Here is a 25,266-nt window from a genome sequence, read left to right as displayed (position 1 = left end):
ATTACTTATTAAAATGAAATTGATGCCAAAATTAGGCGTAACCACTTGACAGTAAAATTACAGAACATTGGCTTTGGATGTTATTCTAAAGTCAGCTCAGAATTATGATTAGGCACTAATTTTCTTAGACACTTCAAACTTAGAACCTTTTTGGTCTATATTAATGGAAATAGAATGTAAGTATTTTAGGTGTCATAACTTGACTATCACACAGATTATTACAGAAATTTTGTCTTTTTAAAGACATTCACACAATGTGTAATGAATTTTACCTTCTCTGGTATGTTGGTTTGCCTATTTAGTTCCTGAGGCTACTAGTGGTCGCACTTTCAGTTGCGAGCACTCGGCGGCCTCGGCCCACCACGCCTTGTCGCCGTTCACATGCCATACCTGCGCGTGATTCGTGATCTAAACTTGTTTATCAACACCGCTCTGAGCATTCGCGTCGATTATGCTTTGGCAATATTAGAAACTTGTACGACTCGTTTTGGCATTCATTTTGCATATTAATTTGTTTGAGACTAGCTTCGATACTAACGACCTAAGAACTGAATTTTATACAAGTCAATATTTTTAAGTTTTAACATATTAATAAAACCATGTCTGTTATATCATCGGTGCCATCGAAAAAGTTAATTAAATCAGCCTCTTTAAATAAATTAGTTTTATCTATGTTTATGCAAAAATAAACTCAAATATGCATGTAGAAAATTATACAATATCCTTAAAATAACAAAATGGTCATAAATACCCAATTTCTATACTCAGCGTGAGAGAAGCTTTACAATAACGTTACCAAAGTCTCCATGGAAGAACAAACACGAAATGTTTCATTTCTCGGGAATTCATCACATGGATAGGCTTTGCGAATGGTCAATATGTCGTACCATCGCCTCCATTTATTTCAGCTGCGAGACTTGATTGTTCCTGGCAAAAATAGAACACGGGGACCGGTAAAAACTAAAACGATTTTTTCTTCAATGGCTACCGTTTAATTCAAGTGTCAGTCCATTGCTGCTACGATGTCATAAAAGCTAACGCAAAAAAGACACATCAATCCTTAATTAAATTTCGCAAAAAAATCAACCAGCAATGCAATTTTTTGTAAGCAGACAATAATTTATTTACCCACGGAAATGTTTGAAGCGTTACACCAAATTAAAAGCACCGAAAAATCGTACAGTCACCCGGTCGATTTCCAATGTCATTAACAGAAGTGAAGAGTGTCTAGCGGGCTGAGGGCGCTCGGCCGGCGGACTTGGCTCTTTGTGAATTTCTCGATTCGTCATGGGGACGGTACACCATTAATGGGAAACGCTTGACAATGAACGAGGAAATTCCGGTGTGCACCGACTGTGTCCTATCCAATTATTTTCGCGAGTCACAGCGTGGTCGCCGCTGCAGAATTTTGTTAATTTGATGCGACCAAATAAACTCCCAATTCACATGACATTTTTTTTAACAGATGAAGCAGGATATACTTTGATTGCAAATATGATTATTTTATTTTGTTAAGCATTGTGTTACCCTGAGATCATCGGCACATTGTGCGTTGAAGGTGCGGTGGTTACGTCATCTAAATTTAAATGTGTACTAGTATTGCCAATTCGCTGCTTGACACTGAGTCACTGGGACCTACAGCGTAACTCTTTTATGTACAAAGATAAAATATCTCAAGCTATATACGACTAGACAAGTAAACGTTTTTATCGTATGTTCCAATAAAGGGTTATCAAATTAAGGTATCGGTGGTAAAGTTTTCATGTCGTGAGAAACTAAACTTTTCACACGAATGTTCTTATTGTCATGTTATCTTTTAAATCTCAGCATTTACCTAATTTCTATGCAAGCCGTATTTGGAATAAAAAATAAATTAATAGCACAGTGCATAGCTTTTGGCTACATAATAATGTTACGTACTGGGGTTATCTCATCTTTATGAGGTGGTTCCGCAGTAGATCAAACTTGTTATTTCAAAACTCAATTAGGTACACAATAGCAATCTAAGTCAGAGCTTAGGAAGTCACTTAGTTGAGACTGTAGCTTCCAAGTTTAATTGGCTTTTGAACAGAATTACCTGGTTTCAAGACTTGAAAATAACTTGTTCAAAAATTAACTGACGACGTACTTATAACGTCGACGTTGCAACAACTTTAAAGAGCAATGTCGTAAATTACATTATAAGGTGTTGTGGTTATAAGGTGAGTTATGAAAGTTCTTAGTTTCATGACATGACGACGACGTATCTATTTCATAAGGGAAATACATCCCAACCTGGGATTAGACTAACAATCAAAAACCGTGTACAATAGTGGTGATTGTAATGAACGACGTAAAAAGATAAGCGGAATCAACACTATAAACATTTTTGAAAGAATTTTCTTTGAATGTTTAGAGCGAAACAAATAATTATACTATAAAAATGGAACTAATGTTTCTAACTGCAGGGCACTTAAATACAAACACATACGACTAAAGGTACACAAACAAACCCAGGAAATCCTCTATCAAGTGCACGATAAAATTAAAGTGATTTCACTTAAGTATACGTAGGAACAATCGGAATAAATCTATCAATTGAAGTTACTTCAAGGACTGCTTACTTCACTTCAAGTTCTACAAACAAAATAATACAACGTTGACCTCGGACTACAATTCGTGCACAGCCATGAGAAGCACTTTTATATCATTTTGTAATATTATTCGGAACAAATTATTTCGACGTACTTAGATAATTTAATTTGTGGAACTAATTTTCTTGTCTGACCGCAATGCTAATTATATTCATGTATGATTGGAGTAGCTATTTGAAATTTTAATCAAATGCACCTAATACCTACTTACACTCTATACATAAATAAATATTAAGTTGCAAAAATAATATTTTTCAAACTCAAACTCAAATTTTTTTATTTCAAATAGGCCTATTAAAGCTCTTTCGAAACGTCAAAGTTAGGTGCACGGTTCCAAAGAGTTGGTCTCATGGAGAAGAACCGGCAAGAAACTCCATGGACACTCTTTTTAAGAGAAATAAAAATAATTACAAACATACAGTTTTCTATCTAGTCCTGAGAATGTTATACAATACAAATTGAGCTAAAAATTTACTAATAAATTATACAAAATAATTTTAGTGCAATTTTTACTAGAAAAATAATTTATACAATTCAAAGAAAAGATATGTATACTAGGTAAACAAGTTTTCAAACAGATACTTCAATTAGTGGTCCTTTTGGCTGGTCAGGGCGGCGGCAGTCCCGTGCCCGTGGTCGCCGGGGAAGCCACATGTGCAGAGAAAAAGAAAAAACAATATTAATTTAACGCCAGGCATCACTGTCATTAATGTAATCCTGGATTTTATAATACGCCTTTTTAATCAAAATGTTTTTAACTACATTCTTAAACTTTTTATCAGTGAGATCAAGGATACATTTAGGTAGCTTGTTATAAAAACGTACACAATTCCCTAAGAACGACTTATTTGTTTTTGTTAGCCTAAACTTGGGAGCCACTAATTTATGTTTGTTACGTGTATTTATCTGGTGAATGTCGCTTTTAACTGTGAAATTATGGAGGTTTTTACGAACAAACATAATATTTTCAAAAATATACAAGGAAGGTAATGTGAGAATATTAATTTCCTTAAAGAATTCTCTTAGAGATTCGCGAGAGCCCATGCCGTAGATCGCTCGGATCGCCCTTTTTTGCAGAACAAAAATTGATTGGACATCAGCCGCTGCCCCCCATAGCAATATGCCATATGACATCACGCAATGGAAATAGGCGAAGTATACAAGCCTGGCCGTAGCTATATCGGTCAGTTGTCTTATTTTTCTGACTGCAAAGGCAGCAGAACCAAGTCGCCCTGATAGGGAGGATATATGGGGACCCCATTGCAATTTACTGTCAATGGTAATGCCCAGAAATACTGTACTGTTAATTAAGTCTAATTTGCTCTTTTCGAGCATTATATTAGTTTCAACCGCGGTGACGTTAGGCAAACAGAACTTAAGACATTTAGTCTTGGAAGCGTTTAATAATAAATTGTTGGCTGCGAACCATTTGGAGAGAATTTCTAGGCTTTCATTAATGTGACTAACATTGGGGTTCTTACGCTTAACTTTAAAAACAAGGGAAGTGTCATCCGCAAACAAAATAACATCCGAAATATCAGACAACACAAATGGAAGGTCATTTATATAAGCTAGGAACAGAAATGGACCCAGTATAGAGCCTTGAGGCACGCCCATTTTTACAACTGTCCCCGAAGATGTTGAGCCGCAGACATCCACTTTTTGCTGTCTGTTGGATAAATAAGACCGGACAAGTTCAAGAGATTTTCCACGAATACCGTAGTGTCTCAGCTTAGAAATGAGTGTATCGTGGTGCACACAATCAAACGCCTTGGAGAGATCACAGAATATACCGACGGCATCCTGCGAACTCTCCCAGGCTTCCAAAATTTGAGTAACTAACCGCGCACTTGCGTCCGTAGTGGACCTACCCTTTGTAAAGCCGAATTGACGGTCGTGCAGTATATCATTTAAGTTGAAATGGTTTAACATCTGATCAAGCATGATCCTTTCGAATATTTTACTTAGAGCCGGGAGAATAGAAATGGGTCTGTAGTTTGACGGATTTTTCTTACAACCTGACTTAAATATTGGAATGACCTTACTGTGTTTCATCAAATCAGGAAAGGTGCCTTCATCTATACATGAGTTAAAGATTTGACTGAGTATTGGTGCAATATTGTCAATCACGGAGCTCAGGGCTTTAACAGAGATGCCCCATAAGTCTTCCGTTTTTTTTAAATTTAGGTTTTTGAAAGCTTTTTTTACTGTATTAAAAGTTATGTGTTGGAATCCGAAATCCGGTACTTCTTTAGTAAAATTTTGTTTTAGTAATGACTCTGCAAGTGTAGAGGACGAGTTAAGTGATTTAGTAACCTCTACTGGTACATTAGAAAAAAAATTGTCAAACGCGTTAGCAACCTGCACATTATCCGACACAGTTGTGTCATTAATCGTTAACGATAGTTCAGTATCCCGGACTTTAATTTGACCCGTTTCCGCATTTATTATTTTCCAAACGGTTTTTATTTTATTCTCCGATTTAGTTATTCTGTTACTGATTGATTTAGACTTTGCAAGAATACATACACTTTTGAATATCTTAGAGTAGTTCCGTACATGCTCATGAAAAGATTTATCAGATGTCATTGATTTTTCTCGATATAGATTATACAATACATCTCTGCTTATCCTAATCCCTTTTGTACACCATTCGTTGAATTTTAATTTATTGTCGATTTTAAGTTTCTTAATAGGACACGATTTATTAAATTCTAGGCAAAGTGTGTTAAATAACTTATTAAATTTAGTATTCGGGTCCTCTGATTTAAAACTACTGCATAATTTATTGACGACATTATTTTTAAAGGTCTCTAAGGTTCTGTCTGTTAATTGTCTGTATTTAATAACTACGTTTGACGGAGTGTTTTTATTAGCAGGAAAGCTAACAAGCTGCCCCAAGTGATCCGAAGTGATCCGAATATAAATTGAATATCTATAATTTTGCGAACACTATTGCAATTTTCAAAAATATAGAACCCACATATATCTTTGGTGGAAAACCTGCATATAAATTAAATTTAGTAAGAAGAGCAGTTTTAATATCGCGCGCGGTGCAGCTGTCGACGACGAAAATTGCCTTACTTACCTACACAGCATATTTAATTAAGAAGTCGCTTAAAAACCGTTTTTGTGTTGGAACTTCACTAAGTTTATTTAGCCCTGTTAATAGTTTTAAGATTCTGTTTAGTCTCGCTTTGAAAGGATTCCAAGCTCTTAACACTTTACACTACGGCTAGTAAATACGAAGAGAATTTTATATCTCGACATTTTAGCACCTTTAGAAAACTGACAAAGACTAAGGATTTCTTTATAGGAACAAAAAGCTTTTGCCTGTCAAGTCTGTCAAACAAGAAGAAAAGGCGCTTTCTTTTCTTAAGTTGCTAAGCTATTTCAATTTCGTATGCCTTGCAGGCTTGTAGACAACAATTTTACATAGTCAAACACTTTGAGCCGGAACAACCATAGAGATACTTATACGCACGCCTGTTAGGGTCACGAAACTCAAACTAGATTTGAAAGTTCATAAGAAAAAGCTAAAAAGTACCTACCTATCATAAGATTTAATGACTTTTAAAATAAACAATTTAGATTTTTTTTTAATTTTTAAGACAATGTTAGTTGACAAAAATCATTAAAATTAAATGATACATTCTTATAAATACAAAGGCATATTTTTTCAAAAATTTGTCGAATTCCATAACGAAAAACGGTGTATTTTATCAGACCGAAAAAGAACATTTGTAAAAACTAAAATGAAAATATAAACAAACAAAAAAAAAACTCATAGATAAACATCGTATCAGGAAATCTTAATGCGTCAGCATAGTTTGATGTTATGATCATTCATAACGAATGTCGTCTTTTATTAAACCTGTTAAGTTTGTAATCTGATAGAAAGGGAGAAAGTTTATGTTTTCAAATATTTGGCAAAATTCTTCAACATAATTTAGACAAACCATTTATGTGTGTAATGTACCTATTTGTTGTGTTACGCTATATATTTATTTAGGTATGCGAAAATATTACAAATTAATTTTGATTAGTAGGTACGTAAGTGAATCGCGATAAGATTATAATTTATTAAAACAATGCGAGCTACTAATCGCAAATCACTTTATGAGCTTACATTTAGATTAGGTAAAGGAATATGTATAATTTATAAAAATATTCTCATTAAACAAATGTTTATGACTTAATTTACATCCTACTTTCGCAGATGTTTTATGCAATATAAAATAATAACTTAATTAACCTCAAATTGTTTTAATAGAAACAGTAATCCTGTAATTTTACGCAAGTGTATTATTTCATTTGTATGGCCTTTCCGACATACTCATCTTCCTATTGATTCAGTTTAAATTTACAATACAGCATGTTCCCAATATTTATCGATAGAGCGGCCGAGGGAATTTCAATATTGTCTCGGGTCGGGCCCCTTCGCTGGCGTGGATTGACGCAAAAAGTACCTACGAGTAAGATATTCTCATATATACGAAGAAGGCGGAGGAAGTAATATGTAGCTGAAAATGTTGGCTCCATTTTTCTTGCCAGTTCTTAAAAGTTATATTACTTTGGTTTTATAAATTTTGCAATAAGGCGCATGATGGTGCGGTTTTAAGTGCCAAGGTTCTTTTCGGCCATAGGTACGTACAGAAATTTTAAATGTTTTCGTCAAAATTATGTGTAACACGTTTTTCGCACTATAAAAAACAAATTATCCTACTTCCCGCTCACATTTACATAATATACTGTAAACCTAGAAGTTCTAGGCTAATTTATTTTTTACATTCTTACAAAATCGAGATCACGTAATAAGCTAGTTGTTTCACACCTCATAAACTGCTAGGCACCGATAGATAAGATTTATAACTAGTGTTCCTACTTAAACACTAGATTTAATTAACGAGTCCCGTTGTACATGCAATAATCAGCTATCTGGTATATTTGTGAATACCTGGTACTTATCTAATCATGTTGAAATTCAAACTGTCAAGAAATCAAGCGTGAACAGTATGGAATCTAGCACAAACAGACTACTTAGTACAAGTTCTGTGAGTTTTTGTAAGGAAACGTGTGGCCGTTGTAATAAAAACAAACTGGCCACTATGATATACTGTTTGTTTCATAAATAGTGTTATGGCAGCATTCGCCTTCGTATTTGGCAATTGTAACATTTAGTCAATTTCACGTCTAAGTTACTTCAACTTAGGTTTTCTTACAAGACAAGCTCCAGTGAGAGAAAAACATATAATGTGTTTACCATAAATGTCATATTCATATTTTTAGACCGATCTTTACTTTGATTTACAGTCCCATCCATCTCCAACGCTAGTACAAACGCACAATCGTATGTCAAAAGAAAATCGTATACGAACAACAAAAGGAGAAAAAACCATTTTAATCCGTGGATGCGTGAATGATTCATGGGTTTTGCCGTGTGCAGTGAGTTGGCATTGCGTGGGTCGCAGTATTTCTGCCTACCCCGGCGGTGCCGCCGTGAAGGTTTCGTTGCGGTCACATTCCTCACGCGCCGATGTCGCTTGCTCGCGTATAGGGCTGCCAGCACCAAACAAAATGCTAATCTTGACAGCCTGAGTGCGACGTCGTGACATTACTGAGGTCGTATATGGGCTGGAATTATCGCGGTTTAGTAAGTGTACATTATTTGGTGCAGCTTCGTAAGAGTATATTTTTGATAATAAACTACATTTCCTCTTTATTAACGGAGAGTAAGTACATTAATGTCAGAAAAAAATTATGTCACAAAATAACTTCATCAATAATTTTTTCCCTCACACTTTGTAGTGCGACTTTGTAGTCTAGTAACCCTGTCACCGGCCGCGGGCGGTTTGTGAAAAAAATCAATGTACATGAGTTTAATTGCTTCATTCTGCTATTTACATAATTGTTATTACTTGTGATGCCGACGCGGAATGCGCAATCAGAATGTGTTTACACGTTTATGAAAACCGTATTTTTTCAAAATATGACTTTCATAACATTGCTTCAGCTTTTTGCGAAAATATTTATGTTGGCATAAAGATGATCTAGAAATGTTTTATTTACAATGCTGTCGTATAATTAGACCAAATAAATGAACTATCTAGGTATAAAAAAAAAATATATTTTCATCTACAGACTCATCAATTCGAACATTGTAAGAATTTATTTTGTAATGCTTTTGTACGAATCACCTGAATTGCGTCACCTTTGTCAGACGCACCATTATTTATTTCACAGTCTATCTGCGACGAGTATAAAGGTCAAAAATAAGAAAGACTAAATTGACTGACTAGATTGTGTTAATTATTATTACAACATTTGTAAATCAATAAAAACCTGAAGCAGCCTTCGGAAGATCCATTTTAATGAGAACAGGGGGGTATTGTTCCAGAATTTGAACGCATACTAGAGCTGTACTCGGTTATGCATGACGGCTTATTGCAAAACAACATTAATTAACACATGCCAAATATTTTAGGGCTCCCGATTCCATAATTAGCGGTGAAAGTAAACAGACGGGTTAGAAAGTATTTGTTCGCCAACTATTGATATTTGCATTAGAAATCTGTGAAACACAAGCGTCACTTTCTCATGCGGAGATTCAACGCATCACTAGTAGAGGACTTTTTGCTAAACCAGCGTTTTTCTGCAATTTTATGAATAGGCAGTCATATTTTACTATAGTGAAGGTCAGAGCTCTCGTGCGAATATTTTTCGACATCCAACATAATACAGGCCCCTCTCAATTTCTTTTTATTATTACCCAAGAGTCGCAGTAACACCTTACAATAGAAAAACGTGAACGGCACTGTATAAATTCAGACATCAGTGGGTTTCTATCGATATTATGAATGGCTATTAGGCAATTCGGCCGGCTGTTGGGACATACGCAAAATACCAAAAATAGCTTTGAAGAGGTTCTTTAAGAAGGAAGACTTTTCATTATTGAGCACAAGACTCTTCAGTATGTATGCCGTTATTCCGAAAGAAAATTTAGTTAATGTTTAGAGTGAGCCAAGTTTTATCCCGAACACGACGGATTGATGTCCTCGGGGGAGCCGGCGACGTCGCAAACAAAACAAAAAGATTCAAGACGCTGTCAGGGGAGGAAGTGTTCTTACACATGACGCGGCGCCTGAACCCTCAACTTATTATAAATAATGGAAATTCTTGATTTGCGTACAGTCTTCCTGCTAATTTATTGCGAAATATTTCTCAGAAAATATTTACTGTCAACTCCGTTTTGACACTCGGTCCTTAATTGCCTACTTGAGAAAAACTCTTTGAGAGAGATAAGGAAAAACAAAGGCAGCCGATTTTCACAAAGCGTGAAGTGTGAAGATTTCTTCAGTGACAGATGCTTTACGTGGCTACGCGAGCATAAAAAAAAATTAAAACGTTTTTGTTGTTTAAATAAAAAAAAACTTACCTTGAGTGCACAGCTTAATTTAATTTAAAAAAAGCTTTACATTTACCATGACGCACCATAATAGAGGACCAGAAAATGAAATAAAAACTGAAAAAATCCTTTTAAAAAATATTTGTGAACATTAATAAATGACCTGAAAATAATAGAATATGTTTTTCATAATTAGTACAAAGATATATATCATCAACATTAAAATAAGAAGCATCGCAGCGTCACCCCAATTTAAAGAACTCCTCTTTGGAACTAGCCTCAATTATCCCCGAAATACGGCTTAAAAATAATTGAGTGGCCCAAAATCCTCTGCGGGGAAATTAAAAAGGAGTCCACTGCAGTGTCTTCCGCGAATAAATGAGCTTTGCTTTCAAGTGGCGTTTATTGCCTTATCTCAAGGAGAATGATAGCATTATACCCCAGACCAAAAATACTTGTACCATGTCTTTGAACCTTGGCCAGACATCTTGGATCCAAGCCAATGTCATTGCGTGAGCCCAGCTACTCTAAAAAGGCAAAAAACATAAAATTAATGCGAACATTTTTTTGGAGTTTAGTTTAATTAACGGGTTGAACTTACACAGACACTAGGCACAACATTAATAACATTTACTTTAGGCTTCTTGGTTTTAGTAATTGTTGTTTAACAACTGGAAAATATTATGTGTTATTATAATAAAAATAAACGTTACGCCTGAAATCTAGATTCACGTTATGTGTTATCTGACAGATATGTTATATAAACGTCAAAAAACTATCAAGATTTTTTTAATTGCCTAACTTTATTACACTTTATGTTCTCGCTTTCATTCTTGGTATAATTAAAAATCTTATTGAAATAATATTGGTGCTCTATGAATGGTTAAATAGAACAATATTAATAAGAAACCAAATTAAGATAAAATTTCATTAACTTAATAGTGTGCCAATGATCTTAGAGGATAATTCGCACTACAAATATCACTTTGATGTTCTTAGCTATCCAAAAGGTCCATAGGGGTCTCAAAAGCATGTTACATTGCCTCAGACTATCTCGCAGTCAGATTAGACAGATTGAATAAGCGCCTCAAAGACGGGAAAAGAGAACACAGCTACGTACTTAAGAACGTAGGGATACTTTACTAAAAGGACTAGGTTTATTCGATTTCCTTTGGTCAAAGTGTGATATTCTCCTTTGTCACCAAAGAGGTTGGGAGTGTATACAAATATGATGCAGGCCAGCTATACATATAGAGTAGTTTAAAAAAAGAACGAATCGTTCTAAATTGAAAAAATTGGCGAACGTGACATTTAAAATGTTTGTCAGTTTAGCCAGGAGGTACCTACGAATTTTGAATTAAATTATATTCGGTATAAAGTCAATAGCATCGTAAAAATACGAATATAAATGAACGTCTACATAATATCCTGATTGTGCTGATAATTGCACATAGTTTGTTCAGTCACAACCAAATATATCACATGTCATAATTTGAGTGTTCACATGACAATGTGTTTGAAACATAGTCTATGGGCGCGTGAACATTCACCAGTAACAGTTTTATGCCTAAAGCCTCTATATCTAAACCTTTTTCGAAAAAAAAATGGCAAATAGTAAACTCGCAAAATCCATATCTTTTTACAAAAAGGCTAGGCTTTGAGTTTTAGCTTGACAAAAAATAGTAAAAAAATCCCTTTTTCCCGAATGGCAAACACATGAATTGGTCGATTGGTTCTAAAAAGTAATCCTACTACAGACTGAAACTTGTCGTGTAAATAACGGCTGTTATTTTCACTATCATTTCGAAAACGAATAGAGGGCTTCCTTATGTTGATTCTCATTTGTCTTAGTGACCAAAATAATAAAGGCCGCGGTACAATTTCACACAAATTAACGTAACTTGAATTACTTACTGGAACGTGTTATACACATTTTTACATTACCTTTCGTATAAATTACGCACTCTAATAAATATTTGGGCAACTATTCGTATAAATTTGAATAAGTAATAAGTTATTTTGAAATAAACCTTTGTTATTGTTGTTTGCATTAGGGCCCGTATGTTCATTAATTAAATACTATTTGAATGTTTCATTATTATTCATTTTTGTCTGGAAAATAGAAAATAATGATACCGAAAACTCCAACGCTGATTAAGTCAGTATATCAAGTTCAAAAGCTTGAAAACAAAAAAAAACTAATTAGACTCATTACTTAGTAAGTATACCATTGGCAGAGTAGCCTAACCGTGTACCTTTTCAGTCTCAAATAATTCGACACAACAAACTATGTAGGACGATCTATGTGAACAACATAAAGTTCAGTGTACAGAAGTAGGTACACGTACACTTTAAGTGCATCACATAATTTGTACACTTCACCCTACACCGAGAAAGAGCAATCGATAGCTGGGTCACTTTAATTTACGACCACCACTAAAGTGTACCGCGGTCGCGTCCCATATACACAGACGTTGAGAAACGCGCCTATAAAACTGCTCCAATCAAACCATTCACAGTTAATATTTATGCGTAAGTCATTATTAATCATATTCAACTCACATCCCGGTCCTTTGGTTCTATTCACTGACTGAAAGTGGCTCACGTAACAAAGGAACGGTAACCTAATACGTGACAAGAAATATGATGTATTAGCCGCGACGTATTATTCTATTGTGGAAGACCTATTTACCGACTAATTGGTTCCGACTGTTCCAGAGTTATTCGTGACTTTCCCAGTGTCGCATGTCGCGTGCGTAGTGAAATCGCGGATCCGCTCAGTTAACGCCAGACACCCAAGTTTCCACAGTCAAGAGAAGTCGCTTAAATTGAGCGCGGATTTTACTGCAATTTGCTTAGACTGTACCTACATTATGTGACAGATAGCGTCGCTACGCTATAGTTAAAATATTCCTTCAACAATTTTAGAATGCAATAGTAGTATCTCCGAAATGGAAAATACTTTGTCGGATCTTTCGTAGAATAAAACCTAGTGTGCAAGCATAAACAAATCTATCCATGGAAAAAAATCTTCTTTAACGGCAACAGTTAAGCAAACTTCGATTTTCAATTCGAAACAAAACACAATCACGTAAAATAACTGTTGAACTAACGGACTGTGGAATTTAAAAGAGCTTTACAATAAAGGGAAACCGTGAATCATCATTAACGTTTAGTTTTTTGCTCAATCTAAACAAAAAAGGTGATTTGAGGATGCCCCTACGCTGAATCCAAACATATAGTGTTGCGGGAAAAATAAATACATATGTTCGTATTAAGCGATTTCACAATAAGCGACATTTGAAGTAGAGCCAATAGAAATATATCCCTAGATACTAAACATAATGTACTTAGGTACCTACCTACCACTACGGAATATGTCACTCAGAGAGAACTTACAAAAACTTACTTTACTTAAACTTAGATGAGTGACTTATTCTCTACTTTTCTTACTAACCCTGAGAAATATAGAACCACGCAAAGAATTTGAACTCCAAAAAATACCACGAAGGTTCTTTAACTTCAGCACTGACACTTCTGATTCACTCTCGACCTGTTTAAGTGACACACACCCAAAGGAATTTAAAACCTTCTTACTGGCAGGTTGTGTCACTGAACGTCCTTATGCAATCATGTCGCAGGCTCGAAGGCAGTTGCGTCATATCATTGTGGCATATCTCCTCCAAGGGAATAAGTGTCTATTACATACTAATTACATTCGACAAGGTCGCCTGTTCATCTTGTCTTCTTGTCGTTTATTTACTTATGAGATGTTTTTCTAAAGGCGGCGCACCACTGAAATGTTCGCGCTCGTTTGTTTGCGAATAATAAATGTGTACGCGTAAGTCATCCGCTAGCAAGATCAGAAGAAACATTTGTCCCGTAATAAGTGCGCTGTTCGTCACAGTACAGCACACCGATGGAATCTCGCCTTAACGGATTATGATATAGTATTATTACCTTTTAATATTAATTCGATAATAATGAACTATGAATACTACATGATATTTGTATTTCATCTAAATACATATTTATGTACCTAGTCTTTTGACCCAGGCCGCTAACGCCCACTCTTGGATTAAGATTTTCACAAAAGCGAAAACCTGAAGTGACTACTTCGTGTATTCCCAGAAATAAATTTCTATATTTTTTATAAAAGACTTTCAAGTAGTAAGATATAGTAGTTGTATGACAGAAAACTTACAATTCAATACTATTGGTATTCCAAACGAAACCCAATACTTCAAACGTACGAGTATATTTTATTTGTTCGTAAGAGAGGCAAACTCTTAACATTATTTGTCGCTTGTGGTAAGCTGTAAATACTGACTACACTATAGAATAAAAGCTATATCTGTTTACCCACAAGTTGGAGCCCCGCGGGCACAAACATGTGGAACTTTTATGCGCAGTGTTCTGTACAATGTACACCCAACTTTAGGGAACAAATAAAAAATACACGGCCTTGTAACACTACGGTTAGTTTTTATTGCTAATTATTTCGTTTTTGTAAGCCGTACAATGTACATACGTTTAACAAATTGCCTTTTGTAATCCTTGATTAGAATCTTTTTGCACCATTGAAACATACATGGATATTCACATTTTGGAAATAACAGTTATAATCAAGTTGCATACTGTTGACATTAACAGATATGGCGAATTTAGCTGCAATCATTGTATTGCTTAAGTTTAACATGCAATCTATGTTCGACAAATAGCTTTATAACAACAAGACGAAATGTTACAGAAGGTCAAAGTTATGAACATAATGTTCCAAATTATATGGCTTTGTGTAACAGTGACACACTTAATTTGTATTTCGAAGGTCGCGCCTAGCAGGGCTCCCACTAGTTTGAGAATCAACGCGAAAATTGCAAGTTTTATGTTATCCGAGTAAAGTTATCCCGCCGAGGGAGCTATTCGCGTCAACTCGGAAATTAGCTTTAATTCCACTAAATAGAAGAGAATTGATGTTAGTTCCTCAACTAATTTGCAATTAAGAGCTGAAACAACCGTTATTGGAATACCTCGCTCTGTATTCTGATTACAAACGTAACGCTGCGTAGTGACGTGACTTCACTGGAATTAGAATAAATACTAAATTAAATTAATTTCGTATAAAATAGTAGTAGTTCGTTAATCCATTAAGTTTTGATATCTTATCAATAGAATATGGGTAAATTAATGTTTACTCCCACATTCAACCCAAAAACATTCAGCTGAGTATCAATCTTAGCTTTAAATATTCTTGAGAGATACCAAAACCACCTTTCACATTAGATAAGGTACCTTACCATTAAATATATAGAGAAGTGATTCGCAAAACTCAGCACGTATGTGTAGTCACCACATTTTATCCGCACTTTTTTCGAAGGCTGTAGTTTTTGCCCGTGATGTTTTTACGCGATTAGTACGTTATGTGAAGGTACCTTAGTTGTGTAATGAAATATTTGTAGTGCGGTAAAGCGGATGCGAACCGGCCTCGACTAAGTTTCAAGTCGGATGACTCATTCGAATAAAGAAGATCCTAATTCTGCCCACACTAACTTCAATGTCAAACAGTTATACCAGCTGTCGTCTCGATGTTCATATACATAGCCTTATGTGCGGTCTGACATTCGAACTTCTTTCAAAGTTAAGAAGTAAAATGATAAAAGTGCCTAAACGCTTTGTTTTTGGTAAAAATAGTACCTACTTTACCAAGCCGTGGGCGCGTAATTGACGTTTCTTTTTCGAAATGACCTTTGAAGTTTTGGAATAAAAACATGCTTGATCTTTTTCATTTTATACGAGAGGTAAAATAAAAACTTGTCTTGCAAATATAGTGTCTACTTAAATATAGTTAATGTCTATTCATTTACATGTTATATGTATTAAGATAAACACCCACTTTAAATAATTGGCTGAACAAACGTAATCGCCTGAACAAAGGGATATTCTGATAAGTCATGTCACGCCATTGTGCCCCAGAACTAAAGCTAACATATCTGACTGAATAATAGTGTGTATAATACGTATCAATTGTCGTATAGATACGTCAGCAGCGGATTACTCAGGAATACACCTATCTACATACACACAGACAGGGTCGTGACGTTTATAAAGAAGCAATGCCGTGTAAGCTTATAAAGTTAGCCTTTAAAGGTTAGGTATGAAGTGGGTTTAAAAAAAAAGAAGAACAAAATACATAGACCACAAAAACATCTAAGGATAAGTAAGATTAATTTAAAGCTCAAACGGTCTTGTAGGGAGAAACAAAAAATATCACAAGACCTTCAACCGCAAAAAAACTAATTTGGACGTTATTTGGAGCATTCAAACAAGAGAAAAACAGCACAGCGACTAACGTAATCAAGTATAATGTTAGAGAATGAACGGATTAAGTGAACAAGATTGAATTGAGAAGTGGCCAGTAACCACTTCAGGGGAATAAAGATAGTTAAGAAAAGAATGCGTTTCTGTACAGTTGAGGAACAGAAATGTGCGAAGTTCTCCTCTAGCTAGTAGAAAACAACTAAGTGACCAACAAAGCCTTGACTTAGCTTTTGCAGCTGAACTCGGCGTCTGAGACGTTTCACTGAATAATGCGGCTAAGTCAACTGATAAAATAACTTGTAGAAAGAATGGGGATGGAATGTAATACTTTAGAAACTTCTTTGTTTAGGTATTCAATTTAAATTATGAAATCGCTCCCTGTATTTTACCACCTAATGATTGATTTGACCGTGATGATGATGATTAGCATCATCATTATCATTAAAATATGGATTTAAATTAGTCGGAATTGTACGATATCAAAATCTTTTCAAATTCAATACATATCTGCCTATATTTTTTTACTCACACGGAAATATAAGCTACATAAACGCCCTGCTTATTAAACCATATCTTGAAGAATAAAACCACGTACATAAGCAAAAACTTGGCTTCCCTTGAAGCCTTCACCGACCAGCATCAAGTTGACAATGACAAATCAAAGTGTAATTTTCAACCGGATCTAGTTAGCGCGCGTTACTATATAACTCTCTAGTTACGTATCGTATCATTAAACACAAAATATCTATGTGATTGCGTTGTGAAACCTTAAGCGAGTGATTGGTATCGTTATAAAAAGAAAACATGCTGGTTAGTAACTTATTTGTTATTTCTTTTGTTCATTATTGTTTTTATATTATTGATTATATAAATGGGACATTTTTATCGATGAATGTCACTCTGTCGATTTTTTAATTGTTGCAATACGTAAGAAATGTATTCGAAAACACTCTTTGTTTTATTTATTGTTTACTTACATAGTTCGATTTTAAAAATATGTACACAATGGTGGCACTTTATTGTATAAATATTTTATGAATTCTAAATAATAAACAAAACTTTAGATTGAATTATTGTTATCATAAAGCGAACATTCATACAGATCGAGCGAACTATTCAAAATATGTTCTAAGTAACATAAACAAGCAAATGAAAAATCTATTTACTTAGCTAAAAGCGTAGATCATTTTGAATGAAAAGTTGCTATTTATTTTATCCTAAATTAAAACTTTTTCATCGCGAAAGAGAACACAAAAAGAATCTGTAGGGGTATAATCCTGTAACAAATGAAAATTATTCGAGCAAAAATAAACAAAACCTTTTTCATTGTAGTATTGAATTGTTTAAATAAATGGAACGGTATTACAGCTGAACAATAAAATTTAAATCTCTCTAAAGGATTAATTATAAATGCTGTTTACTTTACGTTAATTATAAGTTAACAGTCATTATTTTTGTTCAAGCGATTAATAAATACAGCTGTACAATACATAGGTGTATATCATCGATGTTTTGACAAAAGAAATGTTATTGATATTTGATATACAGGGATTTCGGAATGATCCTTGTATTTCGAGTGTGTAGGCGTATCATCAACACAAATATAAACTTTGATGCGAAATCTTTTACGTCTTTAGCCGTATAAATAGATTTAAAAGGTTAAAGGTAACTAATGTGATGCAAATATCATCGCATGATACATGGAAGACATTTAGAGGTGTTTGCAGATTGCAGTTTTAGAAGTTTAGGTACATTATTTGGTAATCTGAATATCGTTAGTTATAAATAAATTTTAGAGAAAAGAGACAAGCTATTTTTTTAAAGGCCAAGACTGTATCGCTTCGTCGAAACAGTAAAAGACTAATTTTCCGCAGCCGTAGGCAAATCCTTAACGACCGGTATTTTACCTAAAATACTACTTATGCTAAATTATTGCGACACAGCGACTTTAAGAGACCCGAATATTTTTGCCACGAAATGAAGTTAAACAAGAGTTCAGCCCCGCCCACTCTTCCGAAAATCAAAAGCCAGTCCCTAATTTCCCAAAGGTTACACCTACGTATTCTTTAAACGGTTATTTTTGATGTTAGGAATGTCAATTTGTTGCTTCAGATTATATCTATTTATCAAATCAAAAAAGGTCGTTAGAATGGTCAAACAAAAGCTTACCTAGTAGGTATCTTGTATGCTATACCGAACACACGAAACACAAAACTGCATTTTAAAATGTTTGAAGTGGGACATCTGAATTACAATTAAATTTCTCGATATTCCTAAACTCTTAAAACCCATTTTCTAATAAAAATACCCAAGATTTTGTGATGTACTCCACGTCAAATAAATAGCCACCCCTTTATCTGTCAAGTCAGCTTCAATAGATTAACACCACCACCCTTGTGGTTCTGCTGTCAAATACAGTTTGATCGAGCCATCATTCTATTTGAAGCGAATTAAAATACCCCTTCAGAGCGATGGGCATATTTCAAAACACCCAGACCATTTCCTCTTGGCGACCGACTAACATTATGACCACAATCTATTACGAAACGTGAATGTTTTTTTTCCTTCATTATAGGTATGTGAGTATGCCATTTTTTTCAATAACAAAATATTTGTACACCATTCATTGATGAAATTCATGATATGTATATTGGTATTTCTTGTTTTTTTTTTTTATTATTTGTAACAGATTTTTTTCTACCGCTCTGCAAGCTTAATAAATCATGAGATGTCGGGTTCGATTCCCATTCACGCACTCATTAAGCTTTTCCATAAAGATTTTTGTAGCAATTTGAAGCTCTATGCTCGGTTAAGCGAGGAACGGTCGCTATTATTTGGAACTTAACCAAAAACCCGCAAAGTAAGTGTAATAGAGATACCTCCGTACTCTGAAAGAAACTGCCCTAATGCCAATTTAAATATCTCAGAAAAAGGGTATCAGACGTCCCTTCAGATCGTCACCCCACAATTTTCCAGTAGACATTTTCGGGATATAAAGCTAGCGATAATATCGGAACAATTTAGAGTAGACATCCAGTGGCTGCGAACAAAGTTGCTTCATCTTTGGAGATCTTCGGATCAATACCCAAGTAATTGGGTTTTCCTGTTGGCGAATCCTCAAAAATAACTTGAGATAGATGCTGTTCCGGTTGGATGGCGTTGATCACGCCTATTGTGTCATTGCCAAACATATCTATTAAATGAACGAGAGAATGTCCCTGGCAGCATGACAGTTCCAATGCTCGAGACGTTCAAAATGTATTGATAACTGCTTATAGTTACTTATCTGGGTATGCTATAAAAAATGTATTTAATCATGTTTAAAAGGCCTGATGAATTAACTTGGTATTTGGTGGTCTCCCACAAAAAAAAAAAAACAAGCTACTCCTAGCTTTTTTGATAATAATCGAGGGTTAGTTAAACCTACCTATATGTTTTACTAACTCTCAATTATTTTTATACAAAGTATCTTAGTCTAAAACATGTATCTATATTTATAAACAATTTTATTGAAAAAATGTTCCTAGTTAATGTATAGTTATTCTAATTTGTATCAATCCCCAAAATATCAATAATCGAGTGCCATTGCCCATCGTTGGGAACACGTAACATAAACACATGTGACATAATAAGCTTTCCAAAGGCGTAAATAAAGTTTACTGTAACACGTGCATGCAGCAACTCTATTGAATACTAGTTTTATTGCCAAAAGAAATGCGAACTACATTATAAAGATGATGCAAAAAATATTTAAGATTTATTCTTGTAACACATAAAAATATAAGAATATTCAAAGCAAAAAATAATTGGACTAATAAAAAAATAAACAAAATATTACTTTTTACTTACCAACAACTCCAGTGACAATCCAAAGATACAGAAATAAATCACAACAGAAACACAGAAATGGACGATACAATGAACACCACGGGAGAGGGTTACAAAACAATATAATAAAATAAAATCACCAGGGTCAAACAGGATCGCACAATCAAACTTAACGCGGACGCACCATGCACATAGTTACGATGAGATGTCCAGGACTCGGCCTTACAGTTACAGACGTTTCATAATCAATGCGTGAGTGTTGTAATATTTACGTAATTTTTTTTTCAGCTTGTCAGAGAGTCGGCGCGATGTAGTGTGGCCGCAGCCGAATGTACCGCTCCCGGTGAACGCACGGGCCGCACTGCTTGCCCATAACGGCAAAAGGTCGTTCGTTACCCACATTCTCTTTCCGCGCAAGCCTTCTCAAGTTAGAAGGAGATGGAAAACTCACAGCTCCGCTTAACCAGCTGCCAGAGCGAGACAGAGGCAACACAGCCTCACAGGAAAACCCGAACTCGAGTCTTGATAGTTCTAACTTAAGACCGTGCTTTGCCTTTGTGAATTATTTGAAAGGTATATCTCATTGCACAAGCATTTATTATGTGTAAACGGAAATAACAAAAACGTTCTAATTGTCAAATGAATGGGCAAGCATTGCAAGGTAAATGTCTATTTCCACACAAGTTCGCACCGTGCGTGTGTTTCTCCAATTGGCATAATGTAGCGTAGTAAGTAATATGCGTACGCCGCAGGCACTCGGAAACATTTGATTATTTCAGCAGTAATATGTGTAGTTAGCCCGGGCCCTGGCAAATATTAACTGAACTTGTATCTTCTTTGTGGTAATTATACTCTGATTACGTATAAGCCCATGTTATCTTCATTTTAACAGCGCAATTTAGTCACATATTCAAATCTCCAATTTAATATTTTGGGTAAACAGAAGATCCCTATCATTAATTTCGACTAACGCAGTCCATGACGTATAATCCCTGAGCTCTAACTACGGGTTCTCGATGTGAATTTTCCTCGCTGTGATTTTATCCGCCAGCCGATAGCTAGTAGTAGATACCTCGGCCTGAATAATTACTTAAATAAGTTAGTGAAAATCGAATTCAATTTTGATTTCATTATAATAGATTTTGTCTATGATTGAGTAAACTTTAACTTTTGCGCTCTTTTGAGGGCTGGTTTGTCTGGTTGGTAGTTTCAATTCCCAAACCACAGACTTCATTTCTACTGCTATAAATTCAATTCTCGTCTCTTATATTTTATTACCTCTTTGTGATTGAAGTCGAAGGTTACTTTTTATGTATTTTCTTTTGCATAGTAAAAGAGACGTAGGTTTTCATTCAAATATGCCAAGGTGATCAAATCTCTACCCACGGAAAAACAATTTTCAATCCGGAATTTTAGTCATAACACTAGTTTTTAAATAATACTATAGTACAGACTTTTCCTTTATTTAGTTGTTTACGAGTACTCTGCCAAAGTCGAAAATATGGATCAATAAAAGGTTCACCAATTAAATCTATACTAATATTATAAAGTAGAAAACTTTGTTTGTTTGTTTGGTTGTAAAGGATAAACTCAAAAACTACTGGACCGTTTTAAATATTCTTTCACCATTAGAAAGCTATATTATTTGCGAGTAACGTAGGCATTTTATCCCGGTGCTCCCACGGGACACGGGTGAAACTGCGGGAAAACGGCTCGTATAAAATAAAATGAATTCGTTAAGATAGAGTTTAAAAAATTCTAAATAAATATTAAAATCGGTTTTGTATATGGAAAGTTTCTCTCATTTTTTCTTCACCAGGACACTCTGTAAGGTTACCTGAGAAACAAATACACTGACGTATGTTGTTATTTAAGTCATCGAGTTTTCACGTTTACACAATTTCGTGAAAAGTTGCGTACCCACATGAAATTAAAATCGAATTTATTACGAAAACAGTAGTAACGATTATCCGATTTGCATGCAACTTCCACTTTCATTGATAGATTGATATTATTATCCATTCACGATTCAGGTATTTTGATTGACCATTACACGATTGCAGTTTTTAACACAAGCCAATCTAGTCCAAAATATATTTAGGTATGAGAAAAAAATATTACATTCAAGCATTTGAATAGGTATTCATTCGCTATATGATGTAACCTATTATTATACTGAAAAGGATAAAATAGATATGTAGATCATTTCCAAAATTGTACTTACGAAAGCAATGAAATAAACAAGTAGTAGTTCACTTGATAATGAGCTGTGATCATCATAGTATCAAGCCATATGGACGGTACACTTACATTCACAGCTATGAATATGCTAGAGGCTCTGCGGGAACCAGCCCTATTACCACCAAAGCACGTTGTTTAATTAGTATTAGTGGGCCACCATAACAAAAGCCAAATTTTCTGCTTCAGCGCCTTGGTCATAAGTATCGTATGCATAAGCAGAACCGATACAAGTACCTAAATAAAAATATCTGCCGAAAAAATGAATTCAGACCTCAAAATATTGGCATTTGTCCACTTGACTTATTCGTCTCGTATCCCAGGATAACACCATTTTCAAAGTAAGATCTGAAGCGCTCAGCATCAACAATGACCATCGAGTACTTACTTGAGTCAATAGGTCAAAATCAACGTGGAGAAAAGGAAGATCAATTTATTCTTATATTATTTTATTATTTCCAACAATTATATAAAATTATGATAATTGTTTATTTACATATAAAAAACTATCCTATTTCTCAACAAACGATCTCAATAGTTTAAAGTTTTTTTGTTTCGGCAGAGAGTAACACAGGATTCACCTACATCAGACTCTTGAATGCAATTTGTAACCCCCAAATTCATGAATTTGATGATGAGACATAAATGAGTAATTGATTGATTGAAGGAAGAGAATTCAGTCCTAACCAACAGTGACGTAATCTTCGGGCCCTGTTTACAAATGATCAATAATTGTGTCGGACTAGCATTATGCATCATTGTTTATTCAGCGCAGCACTGGTTGCACCACTTCTGTTGCGACAAATAATTAATGCGGCTAGTGGATGGCTATCCTTAATTAGCGGTCATTACAATATGACGTCATTGTAATGTGTTGCCGTTTTAACTTTCGACTTTTTGGACTGTTTAACATTGTGGTTGTGACTGTTTTTGTTTACGTATTTCAAAGTTAGTTTTCCATTGTCATTTTGCAGAATTTTCCCGGAAATCTGCAGAAAATTTGATTTATGTTCATACAATTTGGGGACTTTACTAGTGATCCTAACTACGATTACGGTAGACCACTTGATCTTAACGTTTAGTATTTCTTTTGAGTATCAACAATGTAGTTGTGTCCCGGCTGTCATTGAACATCCTTGACAGTCGTTACGGGTAGTCAGAAGCCAGTAAGTCTGACACCAGTCTAACCACAGGGTATTGGGTTGCCCGGGGTAACTGGGTTGAGGAGGTCAGATAGGCAGTCGCTTCTTGTAAAGCACTGGTACTCAGCTGAATCCGGTTAGACTGGAAGCCGACCCCAACATAGTTGGGAAAAAGGCTCGGAGGATGATGATGATGATGATCAACAATGTAGTTGTGTGTTTGATGAATTACTTACCAGGCAATCAGTAGAAGATTATGTATCAAAGTCATCAGATAAAAAGAACTTATCCAATTGTTTCTTGGTACATACAAATCTAATAAGAGTGTGAACATATTAAAACTGAAAATTCTATCAACACAAGCTCATTATAAACCACTATTTAAATTTTAGTGTAGCCTTTCGCCAGGGTCAGATTTGGGCTGTCCGGCTTGAGCGCTCGCTCATTAACTAACGAATTTTGGTGCAGAGTTTCTGATGTCATGAGAAATGGTAGCCGTCTGGCCTCCTAGAACCTTTTATTATGTACTACATGATGTATTTAGTATAGTATCAATTCCTTGTCAGATAACCATGTATTAATAGATAACTGATACTTTATCGTATCAAAAACTTTAAATTATATTCGTAGGGTGATATCGTCGTAATCCCTCACCTTTTTTATCCCTAGCAACAAAATTATAATGGTATTATTTCCGGGGCACGAGCCGAGCCTCCATCAAAACTTGAGTAACACTGTTGTATTGTTTCTCGCATAAATATTATTTACATATTTGGTTTATTCGGGTACGTGGTTCTAATCTCACGTCCATTGTTTAAGTTTCACACGGCTTGTTAGTAGTAACTATGGAACACATCCTAACGCCTATCGTATGAAATCTATTTCCTTTTCGTTTTGTGTGTGTGTGTGTGCCATTTTTGAATGTTTATTTTTCATTAGCTGATATATTGCCAAATGCTTATCTTGCATAATCCGATAGGTTTTATCGATTTTGGGTTATTTTATGTTATTGTTGACTCGGTTTTTAATATTAACTGTAACCATTTCAATTTTTTTTTTTTAATTGAATAAATTATACATTTTGTAATAAGATTTATTTCTAGTTCAGTTTCAGGTTTAAATAACGTAAGCAGGTGCCTATATACATAGGTGTGCCGGAAATAAGAGATTCAAAAATCGTAAAACCGTTTATTGATCTACATAGAAAACCGATAAAGCGTTGAAATACCGTTAAACCTAAGGCGATCAAAATGCAGCTCAGTTTACGTCTTAAAAGCTATTCTGTGAACATAAAAAGGCCACGTACTTGTACCCCAATGTCAGAGTGGACGCGGAACCGCCGCCGAATGCTAACACAACCTTGCAGCCTGCAGCTCAGAGTATAAGAACACTCGCAGACTGGAAACTTTTAGTCGCCCGATAGCATGGAGAAATAACTGGCGGCGATGCCACAACGGAAAATCGACAAAAAAATAGCGCGTCAAAATGCGGGTGAGCGGGGAACGAGAAACGTTACTGTCTTCGCCTTTACTCACCTACTTTGAACCCGATTTTTTTTCGTAATACTAAAATTCGTTGACTCTCAGAGAACCCAAACGTCTCGTTAGTTCACTTGTAACTGATCATGGTCATGACTATCATACGAATTTAACCTAAAAGAAGGCGCATGACCTATGGTAAATGGAACTGCGCAAATTATAGA

The 25,266-nt window shown here is 35.1% G+C and overlaps 1 protein-coding gene across 1 annotated transcript in view; it reads right to left on the bottom strand.

Annotated features, from left to right (window-relative positions):
* LOC124638540 (mucin-5AC) overlaps positions 1-20,535 on the bottom strand; it is a 56,995-nt gene extending 36,460 nt beyond the window's left edge. Inside the window, exon 1 of the mRNA XM_047175538.1 lies at positions 20,206-20,535. The gene's annotated coding sequence lies outside the window, so the exon portion shown is untranslated. The remainder of the gene's footprint in view (positions 1-20,205) is intronic.
* Between the last annotated feature and the right edge of the window lie 4,731 nt (positions 20,536-25,266).

The sequence above is a fragment of the Helicoverpa zea genome, chromosome 2 (assembly GCF_022581195.2).
Source record: "Helicoverpa zea isolate HzStark_Cry1AcR chromosome 2, ilHelZeax1.1, whole genome shotgun sequence".
Lineage (NCBI taxonomy): Eukaryota > Metazoa > Arthropoda > Insecta > Lepidoptera > Noctuidae > Helicoverpa > Helicoverpa zea.
This window is presented reverse-complemented; position numbering and strand designations above follow the sequence as displayed.